Source organism: Leopardus geoffroyi, chromosome C3 (genome assembly GCF_018350155.1).
Source record: "Leopardus geoffroyi isolate Oge1 chromosome C3, O.geoffroyi_Oge1_pat1.0, whole genome shotgun sequence".
In the NCBI taxonomy this organism is placed as follows: domain Eukaryota; kingdom Metazoa; phylum Chordata; class Mammalia; order Carnivora; family Felidae; genus Leopardus; species Leopardus geoffroyi.
In genome coordinates, this window is record NC_059338.1 from 107,359,554 (window position 1) to 107,386,791 (window position 27,238).

Below are 27,238 nucleotides of genomic sequence, written 5' to 3' on the forward strand. Positions count from 1 at the left end.
ACACGTTCATGGGTTCATGGTCATGTGCAGCATTAACTTATTGAAAGTGCAGGAATGGATTCCCTGAGCACTCCTAATGACCAATCTGCTGATGTCCCCTGGTGTAGTGACAGGGAAGATTCACAGAATATGTGTAGCACACATTTCATTCCCTTAATCTCACCAGAGAAAAAAGGCTGTCTGCACAGTCCCTGCATTTTTTCAGGTCAAACAAAGGCAGTAATTCATAAAGGGGAGGGAATATGTTTGAAAAGAAGTAATAAATGGCCTTTCCGATTGTTTGGTAAACCAATTAATGAAGAGAAGTGCATTCTGTGAACACACTGGGAAAAGATTTAAATTCTTTCCCGATTTGGCACAATTTACAGGCATCGATGAAGATATTTTAAACTCAACCCAAACCACAAGGAAGACATCCATGACGAATTGGTTAATAAATGTCATCAATTCAAAGAGTAGTTAATGCATTGGTAGTTAATGCACAAGAAAATGTGAAATGCCTTGAAATCATAATTCTTTTTAAAATTTTTATTATTTTTGTTTTTTAAGTAGGCTCCAAGTCCCAGATGCGGGACCCACCCTGGGCTTGAACTCACCATCCCGATCAAGACCTGAGCTGAGATCTAGAGTCAGTCGTTTAACCAGCTGAGTGTGTGAGTGTGTGTGTGTGTATTTTTTTTTAAGTTCCCAGTAAATGAATTTCTAACCATCCCACCACCCACCACGTTTTCAATGAGTTTTGGCTGTATACAAGTTGCATTTAGTCCAGGAATCTTAGAAAAGTGGGATGTAAATAAACAAACCGTTTTTGAGAAAAAAACAAACAAACAACAACTTCGCATCATATTTTAGAATTAGAGCAGTCACGACTATGTCCATTTGGGTTATTATATTAGACTTACCCAGAGGCCAGTGAGTATTAGTTGATGCCTACAGCTTTTAATAAAACTGTCCTTGCTTTGAAGCCTTCATTTAGCTGAGGAGGTGGGATGTATATTTAGAAAAAGACGTGAAAAGTGCGAAATGCTCCTGGACTCGGGTCTGAAAAGCCTCTTCTGAGGTTGTCATTCTCCTCTCCAGGCGCAGTTAATGGAGAGAGGGTTGTTTCCCAGTTTCTAGCTCAGGGCAGGCCGAGCCGCTGAGGGGGCCTCCCGCCTCCAGAGGGCGCGCCGACCGACGCGGCGTGAGGCCGCTCTGGCACAACTGGGGCTCCGCCTGTCTCGGTGGCCCGCCCCTCTCCTTCCCTCAGCCTGGAGCTGCCGCCGCCGCCGCTGCTCGGCCTGTTCGAAGGTACTTGGACCGGGCCCCGTAGGCGGCCCCAGGACGGAACCGCTGACACCTCCCCTGCCGGCCCCGACGTACCGGAGAGCCCCGGCCGGGGGCCTGGGAGACGGGCTTTGGGGGAGTGAGTGGGGGAGGCGGCCCAGGGCCCCCGCCTCTATTCGGCGACCGGAGGGAGCCAGACCGGGGCGTCGCGGGTCCGTGTTGGCTTCCCTCTGGGCCGTGCCGCCCGTGGGGGCTGGGAAAAGGCCTGCGAGGCGAGGGTTCTTGTTTGCTCTTGCGGGTAAAGGCCGTGACAGTCCGCAGGAGGAGGCAGCCCGGGTGTGCGGCCCGCGGCGGGCGGGCCTGGGGCGGGGCCCGCTCGCGATGAATCGGGCTGCCTGTGCCGCAGCCCTCCGCCGGCGCTTCGTCTTTGCGCCCGGACCCAGCGCGTGCTGTCGCGGCTTGCGCACCGCGCGACGTGGCTGGTCGTAAGGACCCTGCAGTCTAGGCGTAAACAGCTGTTGCGGTGTGAGTGAGCGGTCCAGAATGGCACATGGCCCCGTGTTTAAAGACAGCATTTGCCTCTTAATGTGCAATGCTAGGAAGCAGGTGCTTTACCCGCCAGGTTATCCAATACAGTGCTCTGCCTCGAGGAAAAGATACATTTATTCTTTAAAACTGGCTACTGAACATCACTAAGTAAAACAAAACAAAACAAAACAAAACAACAAACCACCATTGAATAGTAACACTTCTCACTAAAGAATAACAATGGTACCAAGGAGCTCCTAGCTATAGTATCAGTGGTATAGGAATTCTAGTAATAACTGTCTTCAGAGCTTACTATGTGTCAGACGTTGTGCTGAGTGTTCGAAATACCTAATACCTCTTGCAGCAACCCTGTGAAGTTCCATTTCCAGTTTACAGACAAGGAACCGAGCACGGAGAGTCTGAGTTAACTTGTCGCCGGTCAGACAGCTAGACAAGAGTGAGCTGGGATTTGAGCCTCATCTGCCTTACTCCAGTGTTCTGCTTCTGTACCTGTCACCTGTCCAGGCATGTTCTAGACATGTTTGATTTGATTTGTAGCCTGAACTGGTTTCTCTCGCGCTTAATTTTCATGGCTATGAGCAAGGGCCCCCTACCAGCTTCTTTTTAGTTTTAAAGGAGTTTCATGAGAAAACTGTTTGCTCATTAAAGGTTACAGTGGATAATAAGTTAAGCTCATCGCTCCCAGTGCAGTTTGATTTGGAATAGAGTTGGGTTTATTTGGTTGTTTATGCACTTAATTACTTCTCTTCGTTATTTGTATTTCGATACCATTTTGAATGCGTTCGCTTTGCAATATTATGACATAGTGCTGAAGGGAAATGAGAGATTTTTCAATGACAGTAAGTTCATCTCTTACTGGATGTAGGAAAGGCATTGGAGAGAGACTGAAGTAAAGAGAATGAAGAGATTTTTGCCATGTTTAGAACACATTGAGTTACTCTAAAGGATAAAGACTTTGCACAGTTCCTATGAACGTCAGAAGGGGTGTCCTATTTCCCATGTGGAAAGAGGTTGGATATTATCGTCTCCCAAATCCCTTCGCCTTATCAGGATCCAAGAGTTTGCGTATTCAGCATTCTTGTAGCTACTGTATATTGAGTGCCTTCCATGGCCAGGCACTGTTCTACACACTAGGGATGGAAGAGTGAACAAAGGAAAATCTTTGTCCTCATGGAGCTAACTTTCCATTGGAGGAATGTGCGGGTGGGTACAATAAACAAAATAATTAAAAAAAAAATTTTTTTTAATGTTTATTTATTTTTGAGAGAGAGACAGAGTGTGAGTGCGGGAGGAGCAGAGGGAGAGGGAGACACAGAATCGGAAACAGGCTCCAGGCTCTGAGCTGTCGGCACAGAGCCCGACGCGGGGCTCGAACTCATGAACCTCGAGATCATGACCTGAGCTGAAGTTGGACGCCTAACCGACTGAGCCACCCAGGCGCCCCTAAAAAAAATAATTTTTAAAAATTAAAATAAAATATCCAGTCAGATGGTAACAGTTGCTAAGAAGAAAAATAAAGCAGGGAAGGGGGATAGGAAGAACCAGAAAAGAAACAGATGTAGTTTTAAAATAAGGAACGGCGTCATGGAGAAGATTTTTGAACAAAACCTGAGGGAGTGAGGGACAGCTTTGGAGCTATCTAGGGGAAGAGTATACCAGGCAGGTGCTGAAGCCCAGAAACTGTCAGTCTTACTGGAGGACCGGCAAAAGGAGGCCAGCAGGTTTGAGCAGAGTGAGGGAGGGTGGGGTGGGATCTGAGAGCTAAACTGGCCTTGGTAAAGACCTTGGCTTTTTCTCTGAGTGAGGAGGGGAGTGGGTGGAAGGTTTTGAGCAGAGGAGTTGGGGGATCTGACTCAACAGTGTTTTGTTGTTTTTTGTTTTAATTTAACATTTATTTATATTAGAGAGCAAGATAGAGCGCGAGCAGGGGAGAGGCAGAGAGGGAGACGGAGACAGAATCCTAAGCAGGCTCCAGGCTCTGAGCGGTCAGCACCGAGCCTGATGTGGGGCTCGAGCCCACGAGCCCTGAGATCATGCCCTGCGCCAAAGTCAGATGCTCAACCAACTGAGCCATCCAGGTGCCTCTCTGACCCAGTGTTTTTAAAGGATCGCTCTGGCTGCTGTGTTCAGAATCAATTGTTGGGGCAGGGATGGAGCAGGGAGACTGGTTAGGAGGTTGGTTCAGAAATCCAAGTGAAAGGTGATGGGCGCTCAGACCAGGTGGTATCTGCCAGAATTTACGAATGGACTGGATGCGGAGTGCGGGACTAAAGGAAGCATGACTCGAAGGCCTTTGGCCTGCTGTTGGAAGGATGGAGTTGCTGTTTACTGAGATGGGGAAGATTTGAGGGTGGAGAGATAAGGGGAGGTGAGTGGGATGGCAATCAAGAGTTTCGTTTTAGATGTGTCAGATTTAAGATGCCTGTTCAAATGAGGCTATAGGAGGCTGGAGTTCAAGGGAAAGATCCTGACTCGAAATAGAAATTTGGGAGTCATTAGCAAATAGATAGTGTTTAGAACCATGAGATTATATGAGATCTGGTCTAAAGAAAAGAGGATTGAGCTCTGGGCTTTGTGGAAAGATGATTGGTGAGATTAAGATCTTCCTGAGGTGGAGAAGCCTTTGGAGATAGGAGTGTGGAGTGTTAGAAGCCAAGTGAAGAGAGTGTTTCAGGAAGGAGAAAGTGATCATCTGTGTCCTGCTCGTTGGAGAAGTCATGTAGATGAGGATGGTGAAATGGCCAGTGGATTTAGCAACGCGAAGGTCATCGGTGATCGTGCAGAAGCACTTTCAGGAGAACAGTGAGGGAGAAAACCTAGTCTAAAACCCGGTTTACAGAGAAAATAGGAGAGGGATTGGAGTCTACAAGTATAGACAACTCTGCAGAGGAGGTTAGCTGTACATTTTCCATATATAATTTGAAAGCACTGTAGTCATCTCCATAGTAAATAATTTTATTTCCAGCTTCTCTTACTTAGCAACTAGACTTGGATTATTTTATCAATGACTGGTGGAAAGAAATACTACTACTACTGGTAATAATTTTCAGTGGTGTGCCTTTCTTCATGTGGAGCTGATGAACCTCTTTTGGTGCAGAATTTTTCATTAACTCCACGTTGACTTTTCTTTTGTTATTCACCCTTTAAAAATGAAAGAACTTTGGAGATTGTCACTGTGCTATTGAAATTGTCATACCAAATTTGCTTAGTACCATTCTACTAAAGACTTTTCCTAGATGTCTTACAAGGAAAATAGAGAATTAGATCGTGTGTAGGCATTCCATAAAGAACTCTTTTGTGTTGTGTGTAAAAGATTTACCGATTTAATATAATTTTTGCTATTAAAACTTAACTTTATGGTTATATCTTTGTAATAAAATCCTTTTTTTAAAACAATACATAAATATTAGAATGATCAACTTAAACTTTATGTATGAAAACTAAAATCATTGACAAAGGAGCTTCTAATTTACAGATTAAAAAGATGCTTGTTCCTTTTTCTTCCAGCTTTATTGAGGTATTGGTGACAAATAAAATTGTATATATTTAGGTAGCACAGCATGATTCTTTAAGGGGTACAATGTGATGATTTAGTATTCTTTATCTGTGTTTTTTAAAAATTTTTAATGTTTATTTTTGAGAGAGAGAGAGAGAGAGCAAGCAAGTGAGGGAGAGGCAGAGAGAGAGGGAGACACAGAATCCAAAGCAGGCTCCAGGGTCTGAGTTGTCATCACAGAGCCTGATGTGGGGCTCAAACTCAGCAGCCTTGAGATCATGACCTGAGCTGAAGTCGGACACTTAACCAACTGAGCCATCCAGGCACCCCTTGGTATTCTTATATACTTTTGTGAAATGATTACCACAATCAAGTTAATTAATACATCTATCACCTCACGCAGTTACGTGTGTGTATTAAGGCACTTAATATCTACTCAGCAAATTTCAAGTACACAATACAGTATTACCAACTATAATCAGCATACTATGCATTAGAACCTCAGAACTTAGGGTGCCTGGGTGGCTCAGTTGGTTAAGCATCCAACTTCAGCTTCAGGGCATGGTCTCTCAATTCATGGGATCGGGCCCCATGTCGGGTTCTTTGCTGATAGCAACGGAACATTCTTGGGATTCTCTGTCTTCTCAAATAAAGTCTTAAAAATAAGTAAAATAAATAAATAAAAAGAACCTCGGAATTTAGGCATCTTGAAACTGAAAGTTTGTACGCTTTAACCGATATCTTTTCCTCTACCCTTCAGTCCCGGACAACCGCCATTCTATTTTCTGGTTCTTTGAGTTAGGCTTTTTAAAATTCCACATATGGGGCATCTGGGTGGCTCAGTCAGTTAAGCATCCAACTTTGGCTCAGGTCATGATCTCATGGTTCATGGGTTCGAGCCCCACAACAGGCTCTGTGCTGACAGCTCAGAGCCTGGAGCCTGCTTTGAATTCTGTCTCTGTCTGTCTCTGCCTCTCCCCTGCTTACACTCTGTCAAAAATAAATAATTGAAAATTTTAATTCCACATATAAATAGGATCATACAGTATTTGTCTGTGTCTGGCTTATTTCACTTAGTATAATGTCCTCTGTGTTTAATCATGGTATTGTAAATGATAGATTTTCCATATTTTTTTTATGTCTGAATAGTATTCCATTGTGTGTGTGTGTGTGTGTGTGTGTGTGTGTGTGTATTATTTGTCAACTAATACTTGGGTTATTTACACATTTTGGTTATTATGAATAATGGAGAGAGAATCCCCAGCAGTCTCCATGCTGTCAGTGCAGAGCCCAAGGTGGGGCTTGATCTCATGCCCCATGAGGTCATGACCTGGGCCAAAATCAAGAGTCCAACACTTAACTGACTGAGCCGTCCAGGTGCCCCAGTGCTGTTTAGTTTTTCTGAAGCTTGTCTTTGTTCACTAGGATTGTTAGCACTTCCTCCAAGGAAGAGTTTAGAAACCTTAAATACTTATTTATTATTATTGTTATTGCCAGTAATTATTAGAGAAACAAAACAATTCTAAGACCAAACCATGTTCGGCAAACATACATATACCCATTTGATTAAAAAAGGGAAAGTTTGTTGTTTTCCAGCTCTCTGTCCTTTAACCATAAACACATATATACCAAAGAAATACTGATATTTGTATGTATTCAACAAGCTAGCCAATAAGTGGCACTTGTTTTTTTCCTGGAAGTTTGTGCCCCTTAATCCCCTTCACCTCTTGCCCATTTCCCCCACTCCCCTCACCTCTGGCAACCACCAGTTCTCTCTATTTATGAGTCTGTTTCTGTTTGTTTGTTTTAAATTCCATATATAAGTGATCATATGGTTTTTGTCTGTCTGATTTATTTCACTTAGCATAATACCCTGTTGGTCTTTCCATGTTGTTACAAATGGCAAGATCTCATTCTTTTTTATATAGCTGAGTAATATTCCATTGTATGTGTATGTAAACACACACACACACAACCCATATCTTCTTTATCCATTCATCTATAGATGGACACGTGGGTTGCTTCCATATCTTGGCTATTGTAAATAATGCTTCAATAAACATAGGGGTGCATATATCTTTTCAACTTAGTGTTTTTATTTTCTTTGGGTAACTAGCCAGCATTGGAGTTACTAGATCATATGGTATTTTTATTTTTAATTTTTGGAGGAATCTCCACACTGTTTTCTATAGTGGCTGCAGGAATTTACATTCCCACCAACAGTGCAGGAGGGGTCCCTTTTCTCTATATCCTTGGCAACATTTGTTATTTCTTGTCTTTCTGTTCCTAGCCATTCTGACTGGTGTGAGGTGATACCTCGTTTTGATTTACATTTCCCTGATGATTAGTGATGTTGAGCAGCTTTACATTATTTGTCTCTGGCCATCTGTATGTCTTTGGAAAAATGTCTATTCAGGTTCTTTGCCCATTTTTAAGTTGGATTATTTGTCTTTTTCGGTGTTGAGTTCTATAAATTCTATATATATATATTAGATATTAGCCCCTTATTAGGTAATATCATTTGCAAATATCTTCTCCCATTCAGTAGATTGCCTTTTGTTTTGTTGATGGCTTCTTGTGCAAAAGCTTTTTACTATGGTGTAATCCCAATAGTTGATTTTTGCTTTTGTTTCCCTTCCCTGAGGAGACATATCTATGAAAATGTTGCTAAGTACTAATAGGTAGTACATTTCAAAAATTTCTGAATACGGTCAATTAAAAGATACGTGCACAATGCTATTTAGGGATGGTAGCAAGTGAGTCAGAAAGAAATGCAAGAACACAAACTCGTAGTTTATTTAGCTAATTTTTCCACGTTGGGTCTTTATGAGACTAGATACTCTTCTATATTTTACTTTTTAAATTCAGTATATCAGGGGCGCCTGGGTGGCTCAGCCGGGTGAGCATCCGACTTCGGCTCAGGACACAATCTCACGGTTCATGAGTTCGGGCCCCACATCAGGCTCTGTGCTCACAGCTTGGAGCCTGGAGCCTGCTTTGGAGTCTGTGACTCCCTGTGTCTCTCTACCCCTCCCTCACTCATGCTCTCTCTGTCTCTCTCAAAAATAAATAAACATTGGGGTGCCTGGGTGGCGCAGTCGGTTAAGCATCCGACTTCAGCCAGGTCATGATCTCGCAGTCCGTGAGTTTGAGCCCCGCGTCGGGCTCTGGGCTGATGGCTCAGAGCCTGGAGCTTGTTTCCGATTCTGTGTCTCCCTCTCTCTCTGCCCCTCCCCCGTTCATGCTCTGTCTCTCTCTGTCCCAAAAATAAATAAACGTTGAAAAAATAAATAAATAAAAATAAATAAACATTAAAAAAAAATTAAACTCGGGGCGCCTGGGTGGCGCAGTCGGTTAGGCATCCGACTTCAGCCAGGTCACGATCTCACGGTCCGTGAGTTCGAGCCCCGCGTCAGGCTCTGGGCTGATGGCTCAGAGCCTGGAGCCTGTTTCCGATTCTGTGTCTCCCTCTCTCTCTGCCCCTCCCCCGTTCATGCTCTGTCTCTCTCTGTCCCAAAAATGAATAAACGTTGAAAAAAAAAAAAAATTAAACTCAATATATTAAAGCTAGCCAAATATCCTATATATTTTATCTTATTAATTACGATGTCTTTTTTTCCCCCTTTAACCAAAGTTTAATTTTAAAGTAATGTCCTGAGGGGTGCCTAGGTGGCTCAGGTGATAAGCATCTGACTTTGGCTTAGGTCATGATCTCATGGTTTGTGAGTTCGAGCCCCACTTCGGATAAAAAATACGAGCCCGGTTTTGGGTGAGCGCTGCTTCTCTCTCTCTATCTCTCTCTCTCTCCCCCTCTCTCTCTCCCTCTCTCCCCCTCTCCCCCTCTCCCCCTCTCTCCGTCTCTCCCCCTCTCTCCCCCTCTCCCTTTCCCTCCCTCCTTTCTCTCCCTCCCTCACTCCCTTTATCTTTGTCTCTCTCTCTGTGCCCCTCTTGGGATTCTCTCTCTCTCTCTGCCCTCACTTGCACCCTCTCTCACTCAAAATAATAATAATAATAATAATAATAATAATAATAATAAATATCCTGAGTGTAACATTGTTGGAAGAATTTAGGCATTTGTAACTTTGGTGGCACTTTCAGTCCTAACATCAGTCGTTTTTTTTCCAGTTGCCAACTGACACTGCTTCTTTAAGTCTCTCTGCCGTTCCCCATCTTTTGGCTGTGTTTGCCTGTTAACTGTTACATTGATTGTTTTCTTAAAAACAAAAACTGGTATTCCCTATAAAGAGTTTTCCCACAGTGAGCGTATTTTTATCTCACTTGTTTATTCAGAGTATATTTTTAGCTTGTTCTGCTGGTTATCTCCATGGTCAGTTCCTAGAATTTACCTACTGCTCTGTCAGCATCCGATCCCTTGTGCTATTTGTTCCATTTAGATGTGGGTTTTCTTAGACCATAATTCAGTTCATCTCATTCTTGAAGAGAGTTTGGTACTATTACACCCCACCCTTCCTTTGACCTTCGTCTTTTGCTGAAACATGGAACACAAACAATATGTTTTCCTTCTTGGAAAGCAGTGACAGGCACATGTAGCAGTAGGTTAGGTATCAAGTAGTAATGACCACTTTAGATTCTGTGTCATTTAAATATTTGGCTCTAAGTAACAGAAAACCCAATTTAAATTGTCTTAATATACAAGGTACTTTATTAATGCCTGTATTTAAAAAGTCCAGAGTTAATAATGTGCTTTAATGAGGTTTAATCAAGGCTTGATTCCATTTCTCTATCTACTCTTTGTCCAGGCTGTATGTGTGTGTGTGTGTGTGTGTGTGTGTGTACACATGTGTGTGTATGTGTGCACATGTATATAAAATATATGTCAAAATGACTAAAGCAGTTTTAGGTGTTTACATACCATATTTTCAGGAAAAAAAGATAATGTATCACTCTAACATTCCAAGCAGAGTCTTACTGGACTTGTCACATGTCCACCTCTAAATAAACACTACAGCTGGGGGAATGTAATTATTACATGGCTTAAAATAATCAGGGATGACCCTTTCAAGGCATATGGGCAGTGAAAAGTTATACCGTTGGGTACTATAGGCAGCAGAAGGTAAGAATGGGTACTAGATAGGCAGCCGACGTGTCCACTACAATGACACTGGGCATCTGAGGATAGAAAAACACATATAGGGACGCCTGGATGGCTCAGTCGGTTAAACGTCTGACTTCAGCTAAGGTCATGATCTCATGCTTGGTGAGTTTGAGTCTCACGTCAGGCTCTGCGCTGACAGCTGGGAGCCCACTTCAGATTCTCTTGCTCACCCCCTCTCTCTGTGCCTCCTCAGCTTGCGTGCATGTGCGTGCTCTCTCTCTAGAAAATATACATAAAAGAAAAACACATAATTAGTTTTAGATCAAAATGGTATGTTAAGTTCATATTTCAGCACATGGCCATAATTGATCAAACATAAAAAGAGGAAGCCAGAAAGATGTAGTCAGAGCAGTAAATAAGTTAAACATGGGGTGAGCCCTGCTTCTCTCTCTCTCTCTCTCTCCCCCCTTCTCCCCCTCTCCCCCCCTCCCCCCCTTTCCCTTTCCCTCCCTCTCTCACTCCCTTTATAAAAGTAAAAGCAAAAAGTAAAGTAAAAACACCGGGTGACAAGTGGAGCTGCAGCTGTTCTGGAGGTGGGCAGTGGTGGGCAAGTATTTGGCTCCTGCTGGGTGCTGAGGGTTGAAAATGCTCCGCACAAGGCAGAGGTGGAGTAGGGTTAAGTAGGGTTACAGCTTCAAGTCAAGGCCTTGGGTAGAGATTCCCGGAGCACAGGAGGAGTCCCAGTACAACTGTTGGCTGCTGCCAGAACCAGATGGCTTCAGGAAGCTGGACCTGGCAAGGCACAACATGGCAGTCTCCCGGCCAGGAACTGAACTGGACTTTGGCTCTGGAACTAAGTCTGTAATAGCCCCACTATCACTGAGAGACAAGAGCTCAAACTTACCTTTTATAAGACCTGGTTCTGGACTACATTCCCAGGTGGCAAGGCAGAGGCAGCTCTCAGAGGGAGTAAGCACAGGGGGAGAAGGAATGGGGAACAGAAACAACTAAACCTTTGTCTCAAAATAAGCTTGCAGCACCAATTCCAAAAGGAATGAAGATCTAATGCTAAGAAAAACTCACCCAGTGATATTAGCATTGGAACACAAATTCAATTCTGATGTAAAGAATTTTAGGAAACCATCCAACAGACTTGTAAGTGTCTATATGCTGGAAGAGAAAAAGGATTCATTTATTAAAAACGAACAGTAAATTATGAAACAAAAAGTAACAAGAACAGGTGGATATGAGGAATTAATTAGAACTCTTAGAAATGAAAAGTTACAGTAGTTGAAATCCTCTTTTATCTTTTTACTTATTTTTTATTTTATTTATTCTCAAGTTGGCTAACATAAAGTGTAGTCTGGCTTCAGGAATAGCTTCCAGTGATTTGTCACTTAAATCCACCTAGTGCTCATCCCAACAAGTGCCCTCCTTAATGCCCATCCCACTTTCCCCACTCCCATCAACCCTCAATAGATTCTCTGTATTTAAGAGGCTCTTATGGTTTGCCTCCCTCTGTTTTTATCTTATTTTTCCTACCCTTCCTCTATGTTCCTCTGTTAAGTTTCTCAAATGCCACATGAGTGAAATCATATGATCTTTCTCTGACTTATTTTGCTTATTTCTGTGCACGTTGTTGCAGATGACAAGATTTCATTCTTTTTCATTGCCAAATAGTATTCCATTGTATGTATATACCACATCTTTATCCATTCGTCAGTTGATGGACATTTGGGCTCTTTCCGTAATTTGGCTATTGTTCATAGTGCTGCTATAAACATTGGGGTGCATGTGCCCCTTTGAATCCACACTCCTGTATCCTTTGGATAAATTCCTAGTAGTGCAGTTGTTGGGTTGTAGGGTAATTCTATTTTTAATTTCTTGAGGAACCTCCACATTGTTTTCCAGAGTGGCTGTACCAGCTTGCATTCCCACCAACAGCACAAGAGGGATCCCCTTTCTCCACATGCTCACAAACATCTGTTGTATCCTGAGTTGTTAATTTTAGCCACTCTGACCAATATGAGGTGTTGTCTCAGTGTGGTTTTGATTTGTATTTCCCTGATGATGAGCAATGTTGAGCATCTTTTCATGTGTCTGTTGGCCATCTGGATGTCTTCTCTGGAAAAGTGTCTATTTCATGTCTTCTGCCCATTTCGTCACTGGATTATTTGTTTTTCAGGTGCTGAGTTTGTTAAATTCTTTATAGATTTTGGATACTAATCCTTTTAATCTGTCATTTGCAAATATCTACTCCCATTTTGTCAGTTGCCTTTTTTGCTGATTGTTTCCTTCGCTGTGCAGAGGTTTTTTATCTTGATGAGGTCCCAGTTGTTCATTTTTGCTTTTATTTCCCTTGCCTTCAGAGACATGTCAAGTAAGAAGTTGCTGTGGCCAAGGCCAAAGAGGTTGCTGCCTGTTTTCTCCTGTAGGATTTTGATAATTTCCTGTCTCACATTTAGGTCATTCATCCATTTTGAATTTAATTTTTGTGTATGGTGCAAAAAAGTGGTCCAGTTTCATTCTTCTGCATGTCACTGTCCAGTTCTCCCAGCACCATTTGCTAAAGAGACGGTCTTTTTTCCATTGGGTACTCCCTCCTGCTTTGTCAAAGATTAGTTGGCCATATATTTGTGGGTCCATTTTTGGGTTCTCTGTTCTATTCCATTGTGTCTGTTTTTGTGCCAGTACCATACTGTCTTGATGATTACAGCTTTATAATACAGGCTAAAGCCTGGGATTGTGATACCTCCAGCTTTGGTTTTCTTTTCTAACATTACTTTGGCTATTTGGGGTCTTTTGTAGTTTTTTTTTTACAAGTTTTAGGATTGTTTTTTCAAGCTCTGTGAAGAATGCTGGTGCAGTTTTGATTGGGATTGCATTGAATGTGTAGATTGCTTTGGGTAGTATCGACATTTTAACAATATTTGTTCTTCTAATCCATGAGCATGGAATGTTTTTTCATTTCTTTGTGTCTTCTTCAGTTTCTTTCATAAGCTTTCTGTAGTTTTCAGTGTACAGATCTTTTGCCTCTTTAGTTAGGTTTCTCCCTAGTTATTTTATGTTTTTTTATGCAATTGTAAATGGGATTGATTCCCTGATATCTCTTTCTGTTGCTTCATTATTGGTGTGTAGAAATGCAGCTGATTTCTGTACATTGATTTTATATTCTGTGACTTTGCTAAATTCTTGTGTCAGCTCTAGCAGTTTTTTTGGTGGAGTCTTTTGGGTTTTCCATGTCGAGTATCATGTCATCTGCAAAGGTGAAAGTTTGGCTTCTGTTTTGCCAGTTTGGATGCCTTTTATTTCATGTGGTTGTCTGATTACTGAAGCTAGCACTTTCAACACTATGTTAAACAACAGTGTTGAGAGTGAACATCCCTGTCATGTTCCTGATCTTAGTGGGAAAGCTCTCAGTTTTTCCCCATTGAGAATGATATTAGCTGTGGACCTCTCATATATGGCTTTTATGATGTTAAGGTATGTTCCTTCTATCCTGACTTTCTTGAGGGTTTTTATTAAGAAAGGATGGTGTATTTTGTCAAATGCTTTTTCTGCATCTGTTGACAGGATCATATGGTTCTTATCCTTTCTCCTATTAATGTGAAGTATCGTGTTGATTGATTTGCAAGTGTTGAACCAGCCCTGCAGCCCAGGAATGAGTCCCACTTGATCATGGTGAATAATTCTTTTAATCTGTTGAATTCGATTTGCTAGTATCTTATTGAGAACTTTTGCATCCAGGTTCATCAGGGATATCGCCTATAATTCTCCTTATTAGTGGGCTCTTTGGTTTTGGAATCATCGTAATGCTGGCTTCATAGAATCATTCTGGAAGCTTTCCTTATGTTTCTGTTTTTTGGAATAGTTTGAAAAGAATAATTATTAACTCTTCTTTAAATGTCTGGTAGAATTCCCCTGGGAAACCATCTGGCCTAGGACTCTTATTTGTTGGGAGATTTTTGATACCCAGTTCAATTTCTTCACTGGTTATGGGACTGTTCAGATTTTCTGTTTCTTCCTGTTTGAGTGTTGGTAGTGTGTGGGTGTCTAGAAATTTGTCCATTTCTTCCAGATTGTCCAATTTGTTGACATATAGTTTTTCAGTGTTCTCTGATAATTGCTTATATTCTGTGGTGTTGGTTGTCATCTCTCCTGTTTCATTCCTGATTTTATCTATTTGGGTTTTCTCTCTTTTGAGAAGTCTAGCTATGGGTTTATCAATTTTGTTCATTCTTTCAAAAAACCAGTTCTTAGATTCATTGATGTGTTCTACTGGTTTTTTGGATGTTTTTTAGTTGTTGTTTTTTTGTTTTTGTTTTTCTTTTTGTTTGCTTCTATATTGTTTATTTCTGCTCTAATATTTATTATTTCTGTTCTTCTGCCGGCTTTAGACTTTCTTTGCTGCTGCCTTTGTAGCTCCTTTAGGTGGAAAGTTTGGTTGTATATTTGGGACCTTTCTTGCTTCTTGAGATAGGCCTGAATTGCAATGTATTTTCCTCTTACAACTGCCTTTGCTGCATCCCAAAGGGTTTGGACTGTCATGTTTTCATTTTCACTTGCTTCCATATATTTTTTAATTTCTTCTTTAATTGCCTGGTTGACCATTCATTCCTTAGTAGGATGTTCTTTAACCTCCCTGTATTTGGAGGCTTTCCACATTTTTTTCTCGTAGTTAATTTCAAGTTTCATGGCAGTGTGAGCTGAAAATATGCATGATATGATCTCAGTCTTTTTATACTTGTTGAGGGCTACCTTGTAACCCAGTGTGTGATCTGTTTTGGAGAATGTTCATGTGCACTCGAGAAGAATGTGTATTCTACTTTAGGATGAAAAGTTCTGAATATATCTGTTAAATCCATCTGGTCCAATGTGTCATTCAGATCTGTTGTTTCTGTATTGATTTTCTGCCTGTATGATCTGTTCGTTGTTGTAAGTGGAGTATTAAAGTCCCGTACAATCATGGTATTATTATGTATACATTTTGTTTATGGTTGTGGTTGATTTATGTATTTGGGTGCTTTCACATTGGGGGCATGAACATTTACAATTGTTAGCTCTTGATGGATAGACTCCTAAATAATGATATAATGCCCTTTTTCATCTCTTGTTACAGTCTTTGTTTTAAAATCTAGTTTGTCTGACATAAGTATGGCTACTCTGGCTTTCTTTTGCCATCCAGTAGCATGATAGATGGTTCTCCATCCCCTCACTTTCAATCTGCAGATGTCCTTAGGACTAAAATGAGTCTCTTGTAGGCAGCATATAGATGGATCTTGTTTGTTTTGTGTTTTGTTTTTGTTTTTCTTTTTGTTTTTATCCATTCTGATACCCTGTGTCTTTTGATTGGGATATTTAGTCCATTTACATTCAGAGCGATAATTGAAAGATATGTATTTACTGTTGTGTTAACTATGGGTTTCATGCTTGTGGTGATGTCTCTTGTCCTCTGTAGTCTTTGCTGCTTTTCACTCACAGAGTCCCCATTAGGATCTCCTGCAGGGCAGGTTTAGTGGTCATGAACTCCTTTAGTTTTTGTTTGTCTAGGAAAGCCTTTATCTCTCCTTCTATTCTGAACGACAGCCTTACTGGATAAAGGATTCTTGGCTGCATATTTTTCCTATTCACCACATTGAATATTTCCTTTCACTCCCTTCTGGCCTACCAAGTTTCAGTGGCAGGTCTGCTACTACCCTTATGTGTCTACCCTTGTAGGTTAAGGCTCGTTTGTCCCTAGCTGCTTTCAGAATTCTCTCTTTATCTTTGTATTTTGCCAGTTTCACTATGATGTGTTGTGGTATTGACCTGTTTTGTTGATTTTGAAAGGAGTTCTCTGTGTCTCTTGGACTTGGATGCCTGTTTCCTTCCCTAGATTAGAGAAGTTCTCAGGTATAATTTGTTCAAATAAACCTTCTGCCCCTTTCTCTCTCTCTTCTTCTGGAACTCCTATGATACCGATATTATTTTGTTTCATTGAATCACTTAGGTCTCTAATTCTTCCCTCGTGGTCTAGTAATTTCCATTCCCTCTTTTTCTCAGCTTCATAATTTTCCATGATATCATCATCTATTTCACCTGTTCTCTCCTCTGTTTCTTTTATCTTTGCCGTTACTGTCTCTAGTTTATTTTGTGTCTCATTTATAGCATTTCTTATTCATCATGACTATTTCTTTAGTCTCTGTAGCAATAGATTCTCTGCTGTTTTCTATGCTTTTTTCAAGCCCAGCTGTTAGTCTTATGACTATTATTCTAAATTCTTGTTCAGATGTTTATACCTGTTTTGAGAAATTCTCTGGCTGTCATTTCTTGATGGATTTTCTTATGAGAATTCTTCTGTTTCATCATTTTGGCTAGGTTTTTGTCTTTTGTGTGTTTTAATAGCTTGTTATGTGTCCTGCACATACTACTGCAAGTACTCCTGTATTAAAAATGGGTCATACACTGTCCAAGGCCTGGCACTTCAGGAAGTGTTTTTCACAGTGCGTTGTGTTTCGACTGCTCTATCCAATTGGTCAGTCCTCTGCAAAACTCCTCCTTGCTTGTAGTGGTGGAGCGTTTGGACCTTCCACCAGGTGTGCTTTGATTTGTTGGTTGAAGTAAGCCTGGAAAAAAGGAAAGGGGGGTGGGGAGCCTGATCCCATACAAAGAGAAAGACAAAAGGGACAGAAAAAAGACCAAGCAGAGAATAAACAACAACAACAAAACCCAAAAACCTATAAGGCTTAATGCAGAGAGAGAGAGAGAAAGGAAAATAAAGGAGACATAGAAAAGGTGTAAAAAGAATAGAGTAAAAATGCCTAATTAAACAAACAAACAAAATAGAAAAAAATTATATATATAATAAGATTTGACCAAAAACCAAATCAGAAACTATGAGCCTGATTCCAAAAGAAAAAAAGAATAGGGTAGAAAGAAAAAGAAGAAAAGCAAAAGACAAACAGACTAACACACAAAAACGCAAGACAGTGGTCTGTTGGTGCCTGGGACCAGTGGCTGTGCTCCGGTGGAGAAGAGGCCATCTGGTTGGCTCAGTGTCAGTCCTACTCCAGTAGGTGAGCAGTTACCAAGCACAGAGGGGCAGGGTTTGATGTAAGTGTCCCGCCTCCACTGGGGGAGCTCTGCTGCTCCCTGAAACCCCACCATGTTGGCGGTGGGGATCAAAATGGCAACACCCCAATCTCTCCTCCCCAGACTGGGTGTTTCAAACCACACTGTTCAGGCAACCCTCACAAGTAGCGTGGGCGGTCAGCTTGTCCTGCTCCACAGTCTCCTGTGCCTCCTAGGTGCTCGGCTGGGATTCAAAACCCAATGTCTTAAAGGGCCCTACACCACCTGGATCCTGTTTTGGTACATAGCGCCACTCAACCCTGCCGATAAAAGGCCTTTGGCTGGTGCCTGCAGGGTCTTTTGTCCTTGTGGAGGCAATACACCCTCTTCCCACCATACTCAAGGGAGGGGTCTGTTCTCTCCCAGTGCACCTGGGAGCCCCTGAGATCGCTGCACCCTGGGGGTGGCTCCCCTCCCCCACAGGAGCACACACATGGCAGTGTCAAAGAAAAGTCATGCAGTCTGCTGTCCACAGAGGTGTTTCTCATGTCCTAACACAATACTGCAATTCCAGTCTCCCGGTCCCTTTTGTCTCTCCACAGAAGGGGTTTGCTCTCCTCTGTGCCTACTCTGATAAAACAGAGATCTCCCCCAATTCACGTACACACACCTCAATCTGGCCAAGCTGTCTCCCTCCACCTATGGAGATCCTTCTGCCACTCTGCAGATTGATTCCCTGGATGTTCCACGTGATTTGACCTCAGTACAGCTGTGTTAGAGGGAGGAGGAAAATCCCAGTCCCCCTACTTCTCCACCACCTTAACGCCTCCCTCGAGATCCTTTTCTAAAGTGTAATAACCATTTAGACTCCAACCAGCCTGAGCATAAGTGAATTAGAAGAAGGTGCTAGAAACTGCACCTAGAATGTAGCATAGAAGAACTTTTTTTTTTTTTTTAAGTAAAGGATAAATTGAACATTGAGTTTCCAGCACATATCTAATAGGAAGATAGGGCTGAAAAGCTCTATTTGAAGAGAATTCGCCAGAATTCTAGAAAGGCATGAGTGCTTTACATTACAAATACATTATGAATTCCTAACATGATAAATAAATCCTCCCACGTAGACCTTAGTGAAACTGTAGAACATTAAGCATAAAGTGAAAAATTTTAAACTAAACAAAGAAAAAAAGACATTCCTACGCAAGAACAACAGTTAGACTGAGGCAGACATCTCCTGGCCATAATAGATGCCTGGAAGCATTAGAGCGAGAGCTTCAAGGTGCTAATGCAAAGTAACTAGCAACTACAGCCTCATGATCACCTCAAATGAATAAAGTCAAAATCAAGCAGTTTGCAAATTTGCAAAGACTGGGACAGGTTACTGCTCACAGATCCTCACTGAAAGAAGTGGAGAAGTGAACTTCAGCTAGAAAGAAGAGTGAATCCAGAGGGGAGGCATGGGATTTTTTGAAAAAGAATATGATTGATAGGGGCGCCTGGGTGGCTCAGTCAGTTAAGCGTCCGACTTCAGCTTAGGTCATGATCTCACAGTTCCTGAGTTCGAGCCTCGTATCGGGCTCTGTGCTGACAGCTCAGAGCCTGGAGCCTGCTTCAGATTCTGGGTCTCCCTGTCTCTCTGCCCCTCCCCCACTCATGTTCACTCTCTGTCTCTCTCAAAAATAAATAAACTAAAAAATAAAAAGGAAACAAAGATAATAATGAAAGAGATGGTAGGAAAAAAGCCAAAAAAAAAAAAAAAAGAAAAAGAAAAAGGTAATAAGTAGACAACACAAAATAAATGGTGGACATAAGTCCAAGTACGTTAGAAATCTTATAAAATGTAACTTGATTAAGTTCACCTATGGGAAGAAATTCTTCAAAACAGTTAAAAAGCAATCTAGTTTCCTGCTGTTTGCCAAACATGCATGTAAGACAAAAGCTATACATAAAGGTTGATACAGAAAAATATTCCCCCAAAGTTATAAACATAGAAAGCTAAATAATGTCAAATGTTGAGACAAGAAACATTAATAGGAATAAAGAAGCACATTAATAAAAGTCTTCCAGGAAGATAGAGCAGTGGTGCATGTACCTAAATATAGTCTCAAAATGTAATCCAAAATTAGATGGGATTACAGAAATAACTGATAAATCCACAATTCCTGGGGGAAAATTGTAACATTACTTTCAGAAACTAGTATATCAGATGGCAAAATATTGGAAGAATGTAGAACATTTGCACAACAAAAGTAACAAGATTGATCAAATTTATGTATATCGAGAGTAGAATCCTGTCTTCAACTAATATTCATACATTCTTTTCAGATATATATGGCACATTAACCAAAAGGAAGTCAATAAATTTTAATAAATTCTTGCCCAAAGGCCCATTTTCTTTTACCACAATGCAAATGAATTAGAAATTAACAAAAGTTTTTCAAATCCCATGTTTGGGTATTTCAAATGCATTTCTATGTAATTAATAGGTTAAAGAAGACATCGCAGAAAATATGTATTTAAACAACAATGTGAAATACTACATGTGAAAGTCAGTAGGGTCCAGTTGACACTTCAGTGTAAATTTATAGATTTAAATAAATTTGTTGGAAGAGTAAAAGTGTTAAGGGTACAAATCAAGGTAGAAAAAGAAACCACAAAACTTAAAGTAGAAAAAATAAATACATAACAAATTAACAAAAGAGAAACCAGAACCAGAAGCAATAAAACAGCAGACCTGGTTCTTTAAAAATTAAATATACAAGGGTGCCTGCGTGGCTCAGTTAAGCGGCCGACTTCGGTTCAGGTTATGATCTCATGGTTTGTGGGTTCGAGCCCCGCATCAGGCTCTGTGCTGACAGCTCAGAGCCTGGAGCCTGCTTCAGATTCTGTGTCTCCCTCTCTCTCTGCTCCTCCCCACTCATGCTCTGTGTCTCTCTCTCAAAAATAAACATTAAAAACTTTAAAAAAAAAACTAAATATACAAACTTCTATCAATAACAATCTAGGAAAGAAAAAACAAGGAAAAGCGCACACACACACACACACACACACACACCAAGAAAACCACCGGAAACAAGAAAGGAAACAATACAGATATAATAGGGATTTTTTAGTCATGAGAGTATATAATGAATAACTTTATGCCAATAAATTTGAAAACTACAAAGGTTAACAGTGGCTGTGGGTCATGAATTTGAAAGTGACTTAGCTGAATGGTTTAAACTCAGAGTGTTTCAGTCGAGATTTCAGCCTGGGCTAGTCATCTGAAGGCTTGGCTGGGTCTGGAGGATCTTTTCCAAGGTGGCTCACTCACGTAACTATTGACAAAGAGCTTCAGTTCCTTGCTGTCTAGTGACAATGCTTCATCACACAAAGCTCTGTAGGACTGCTTGGGTGTCCTCATGACATGGCAGCTGGCTTTTTTCAGAATGATCCACGAGAGAGTAAAGAGGAGGCTTCATTGTCTAATTTATGACCTATCTTGGAAGCCACTTCTACCATATCCTATTTGCGAATAGTGAATTAATAAGCCCATACTCAGGGGGAGGGGATTTTGACTCCTCCTCTTGAAGAAAGGTGTAGTAAAGAATTTGCGGGCATGTTTTTAAACTAACTCACTGTACTTATGTAAGTGATATGGTAATTCAACAAAGAAAATTCAAGAGAACCTATAAATGTATTAATAGAGTTAGTAAGAATTCAGCAAGGTTGCTGATGTGAGTCAACACACATGTATCAGTTTCATTCTTAGTACTAGTAATAACAAAACTGTAATAAAGACCTCAATCATAAGCAGAAATAAAGGCAATAAGTTATTTAAAAATAAAATTTGTAAAAGATGTAGAAGACCTTAATGGAGAAAATTATAAAAATGTATTAAAAGGTACCAAAGAATACCAAAGATACCAAAGAATATCCAGATATTCCATGTTATCTGGGTATGACTTGCAGTAAATATAATTTCCAGTAAGGTTTCTGTCATGTTATCTGGGTATGACTTGCAGTAAATATAATTTCCAGTAAGGTTTCTGTCATACATGACAAAATAATCCTGACATTCAGATGGGATAGAAAATGGCAAATAATTGTTACAATGTTTTTGAAGAACAAGGTTGGGAGACTTGCCACATAAGATACCAAGAACTATGATGAAGCCAAAGTGATTAAAACAGTGTGATATTGGCACATATATATCCCGTAGACTATTAGAACAGAATAGAGACCTGGCAACAGACATACACAGACAGAAATCTGTTGTATATGAAACTACATTGTCCACTATTGTGTCTATGTAAATTTTAAATGTAAAGTGCCTAGCATTAATAACTACAGTACTGGTTCTCAGCATCCTGGTGTGCTAGTATTTAGTGCTGTTTTTAAGTATTTTTCATGATACGTTTTTGTCGAGCTTAACGTTATTTTTTAAAACCTTTAAGTATTTATGTCTTGGGACATACCAAGGGAATTATATAAAGAGTCATGTTGCTATTAAAACTTGAGATCCTGGGGCGCCTGGGTGGCTCAGTCGGTTGAGCGTCCGACTTCAGCTCAGGTCATGATCTCGCGGTCCGTGAATTCGAGCCCCGCGTCCAGCTCTGTGCTGACAGCTCAGAGCCTGGAGCCTGCTTTGGATTCTGTGTCTCCCTCTCTCTGACCCTCCCCCATTCATACTCTGTCTCTCTCTGTCTCAAAAATAAATAAACATTAAAAAAAAAAAAAAAAAAAAACTTGAGATCCTTAGTCACTAACCACCCTTTCTCACGTTGGTCACAGCGACCTGGTAGGTCTCTGGGCAGTCTGTAAAAATAGTTTCTTAGGAAACTGATACAGGGATTTGCCAGCCCTATTCCCATTTCTGAAAGATTCTCTAGAACTCTGAATACATAGACTTAAACTGAGCCAACTCATGGATCTGCCATTTTAACAGGAGATGCTTTCTGGGAGCCAGGTCTCAGTCGGAAAGAAGATTGCTATAATTCATTGTCCCTTTCACTTGGGATTACTATGCTGTTGAACAAGCTATCAGGACTGCTGATTCAGCTGTGCCTTAGAATATTGGCATTTCCCACTTCGTTCCCCACATCTTAGGTTCCTAAGTGGCCTCACGAGAAAAGCCCCCGCCAAAACAACTTCTTCCTGTAATCCTTATTTTTATCCTCACAAACTGGCCTAGAAAATTTAGGGGAAAAAAGTCCCTATTTCTCTTTCTTGAACCTAGAGTCATTTCTAAGTATGTCACTCTCTACTTTCTTTTCTCTGGGTATCAGAAGATGCCTTCCCAAAATAGGTTGCCTCCAGTCCAAAGAAGGGGTGGCAGGAAAGGAAACAAAGGTTTCCTTTAAAGTCTCAGACACTTCTCAACCCTTTACTCGCTTCCTACCAAAGTTCTTAACTTCAATTCTTATTTCCAGTAGGGAGACATAGGAAATGCTTCACACCCCAAATGGTGGTCCTTTTTTGCCTATAAATAAACATGCCATTTTTAGAGGCTATTTGGTAAGTTGGTTCCTTAGTCTCTCTTCAGTTGGTTTTTCATTGTGTCTCCTTATTTACCAGGGCCCCTGGAAGTTGAAATGAGTCGGGTAGGATGTGGGTCTAATAATGTGTAAGGAGCTGTTGCATTTTAAGGGTTGTCTTAGGCCGTAAATGTAAGCAGTATGGAGCTCTAGACTACGGTGATTCCTATAGCTTCACACGCAACCAGAGGACACCTCAGAGATGTCTACTGGATCCTCTGTGGGGTTGCAGGGTGTAGGGAGGGCCTTGTCCACCCTGTGTCACTAGAATGGGTATTTTGCACAAAGGGTGCAGGACATGCTAGCACCCATCTGGTGCGCAATTTAAAGCATTAGGTGCGGACAGATGACAATAGAATTGTGATAAACATTATGTGGTGTAGATGACGTATGTTTTATTTTCACTGTGGATCCTGAATGGAGCTAGAACCTTGAGAATAAGGGCTGGTTTGTAAAGTAGCCTATGAAGTTGCAGCCTCTCTGGTTCTCAGTATCCTTATCTGTAAAATAAGGAGATTGGGTTGAATAATCCTGAATGGGCCTCCTGGTTGTAGAAACTTCGTGGAAGAATTTAAGTTTCTCCTGAGAACACTCGTGCCTTCAAACTATTTGATGTGAATCTGATTTAAATTTTGTGAACTATTTAGAAAATAAGGAATAACTTACAAAAAGTTGTAGTTCCCGTATTTTTTAAGTAACACCAAATAAATGAATAAGTAGGAACATCACTTTTAGCACTTCAGTTTTGTGTAAACGAAATCTGCTATGGTGAGTTTGAGATTTAGATTTCTGAATAATCCTAGAGTCGTCATTTATACTATTAATTTACTTTAATTTTACTTTAAAAATTAATTTTTTAAATTGAGGTATAATTGATGTACAGCATTATGTTAGGTAAACTTTTTTTTTAAGAGAGAGAGAGCACGAGCGGGGAAGGGGCAGAGAGAGAGGGAGACACAGAATCCGAAGTAGGCTCCAGGCTCTGAGCTGTCAGCACAGAGCTCTAGGTGAGGCTCGAACTTGTGAACCACAAGGTCATGATCTGAGCTGAAGTCAGACGCTTAGCTGACTGAGCCACCCAGGCGCCCCTAAACTTTTTTTTTAAAAGGAACATTGAGCTTCATCCCAACTCTGAATTTTCACTAATCAAGGATTATTGAGAATTATAATGGTAAGTAACGGTGAAATGAAACAAAGAGAGGGGTGCACCTGGCTGGCTCAGTCAGCAGAGCATGGGATTCTGGATCTCAGGGTTGTGAATTTGAGCCCCACGTCAGGTGTAGAGATTACTAAAAATAAATAAAGAAACTTAATTTAAAAAACAACTTTAAAAAAAATGAAATGAAACAAAGAGAAACTTACAAGGCACTCCCTCTTGCTTTATTCCCTTCCTAGATGCTAAAGTTGCAGTTGAAGCCCAGGTGGGCCACAAGGTGGCACCATTAGGTCATGGAAATAAAGTGCTGCTGTTGTAGATAAAACTGATATTTTTAAAAATCACTTTATTACAAAAATAATACATGTGCATGAAAGACTTCAGATTGACTTCCCAGTGCTTATTTAATATACTTACTATATAATTACAAAATATAAGCTGAAGACTTCCTATGGGGGAAGGTCCCTTGCTAAGAATTTTAAACGGCGTAAAATTGGCACAGTAAAGATTTTGGAAAATACTGAAAAGTATTAGAATCGAATAAAATAGCCAGTATACCAGTACACCCTTTGGAAACAATTAATTTTATTTATTTTAAGCCAATATCTTTTCAAAAGTTGAATTGTAACTAAATTTTAATAATGCAAAACTAAAAGTAATACAAACATCAGAGGAAATATATATCGGAAATCCTAATTTGGTGTTTTTTTTATTTTCTTTTTTTTTTTAATTTTTTTTTTCAACGTTTATTTATTTTTGGGACAGAGAGAGACAGAGCATGAACGGGGGAGGGGCAGAGAGAGAGGGAGACACAGAATCGGAAACAGGCTCCAGGCTCTGAACCAACAGCCCAGAGCCTGACGCGGGGCTCGAACTCACGGACCGCGAGATCGTGACCTGGCTGAAGTCGGACGCTTAACGACTGCGCCACCCAGGCGCCCCAGTGTTTTTTTTATTTTCTGATGGAGAAAGAGACGTTTAGACAAGCATTTTCTCATTATCCCAATGAGTAAGAGATATTTGAGAATAATGAGTCCAGGAATTTAGTCACTTCCTATAAAGTAGAAAATATTTCCAAATATTTTGTGGTTGTTTTCTCACACTTAGAAAGGATTATTTTGAGATGATTGCAAAGAGTTAATTCATAATGTATGGCTGAATGTTTCCTGTAAGCATGTGATCAATACCTCCTGTAAAGAAACATTTCCAGGTATTTATTGGGTTTTTTCGCAGTTTGAAAACTTTACTTTGCATAGATGTTTGAAAGGAGTTAATTCAGAGTGTGTGGGCTAGACTAATGTTTCCCTTCATGTAATCTTTGAGGAAAAAGTTTCCAAACTATTTCATTATATGGAAAAGAATTTTATGAAACCAAACTTAATGCCATAGGTTTTTTTGCCCATAAAATGAGGATAATGATAATACTTACCTTAAGGGTTTATATGAGGATTAAATCAGGTATTCCAGGAAAAACACTTAAATAGTGCCTGGAATGTAATAACTTAGTAAATGTTAAATATTTTCTATCTCATATTGCTAAGCAGTTGCTGCATAGTAATAGCAGACATATAAATAAATCCTTGTTTTTTTTTATCAGTAAGTTTTCTTTCCTAAGAACCTCTACTGAGTAATACCTGATTAGCCTACTTCCAATTATTATATGGACTTAAAAATAAAGAACTGGCCTCTAGTAGCATTCTGTAGTTCACACATTTCAAATCAACCTCACCTTTATTGCATTAATAAGGCTTTAATTATGAAGTAATTGAAGAAATCACAGAACTAAGAATTTTATTTTAGAGAGAGAGTGTGTACATAAGTGGAGAGCGACAGAGGGAGAAGGAGAGAGAGAATCTCACTCAGTCTCACGACCGTGAGATCTTGACCTGAGCTGAAATCAAGAGTTGGAAGCTTAAGTGACTGAGCTACCCAGGCGGCCCAAGGATTTTAAATAAATCAAATTAGTCTTGGAAATACCACAAAATTACATATAAAGTAAAAATGTATCTGTAGCAGATCCAGATCTATCTTAAAATTACTCTTTGAACTTCTGTCAATTATTTTTGAGACTCAGAAGTAAAATTCAGAAGGTTCTACTTATAAACTTCCTCCTTCCCATGTTCTTCATGGTGCTGCAGTATCCTGAAAGGGTAATATTCTCAGTTCTTTTTTAAAAAATTATTTCCATGCTTTCAGAAGAGGGCTACCCTTTTCCTTTTTTGAAGCTCAAAATAAATATCCATATATTTTGCCTTTATTTTGGACAGATACCTCAAAGATTAAGAATTGAGATCCTCATCATATGATCTATGAGAATTTATTTCCCAGGGTCTTCTAAGACAGCTTCCAAAAAAATGGATATACAAGGATTCTATAAAAGGGATCCTAACTAAAGTGAACTGTAGTTTAAGATTAACGGAACAGCAGAATCTTTGAAGTTTTATAGTGAGTAAAGCAAGTGTTGCATCAGGATTGCTGTCAAAGTAAAACTGTTTGTTCATAAATTAGACTAGTTCCACAGCCAGATGTTATAGCCAGATCCATCTGTGTCACATCTTTTAAGTACATTGCCTGTGAACCCATTAGGATAGTCAAATTTTGACCAGAAATGTTATTTTCAAACTCTCTTAGACTGTTTTGATTGGCTTAAAATGTCAGCTTAAATGTGTGTAATGGAAAAATACGGAACACAAATTTTTTTAATGTGCTAAGGAATTTAATAAAATTATGGAAAATTATAGAATGTAACCATTAAAAATTAAAAATTAAGAATTGTTTTGGAAGACTGGTAACAGGGAAGTATGTTCACAATACAGTAAGTAAAAAAGTTTAACATTTGTATTTAGAGTATGAATTAAATATATATTCATACAGAGAAAAAAGGCTGGAGGATCATAGCACCCAAAATAGTAATAATAGTTATTTTTAGTTGGTAGGTAGCATTATGGGTAACTTTTATTTTCTTCTCTTTGCTCATATTCATATTTTGTAAAAATTTATAACAAAATGTAGAATTAGTCATAAGAAAAAATGTTACCTTAAAATCTTGTTAAGATGAACTTAATTGAGTGTATAACCCACAAAGAATTCTTGGATTCTCCCAAGTCTAGATTTCAAAAAAAATGTGCCAGGCACTATGTCATCTACAA

General features: G+C 40.1%; 1 protein-coding gene across 5 annotated transcripts in view; it reads left to right on the forward strand.

Moving 5' to 3' along the window:
* Positions 1 to 1,199: 1,199 nt before the first annotated feature.
* The window catches only part of ANKRD46 (ankyrin repeat domain 46), a 62,535-nt gene continuing 36,496 nt past the window's right edge, over positions 1,200 to 27,238 (forward strand). For 3 of the 5 annotated variants that reach the window (XM_045454058.1, XM_045454060.1, XM_045454059.1), the window contains exon 1: positions 1,204 to 1,290. The gene's annotated coding sequence lies outside the window, so the exon portion shown is untranslated. Of the gene's footprint in view, positions 1,291 to 2,183; positions 2,320 to 27,238 lie in introns of all 5 variants that reach the window. The other 2 variants (XM_045454056.1, XM_045454057.1) reach the window with 2 other exon arrangements.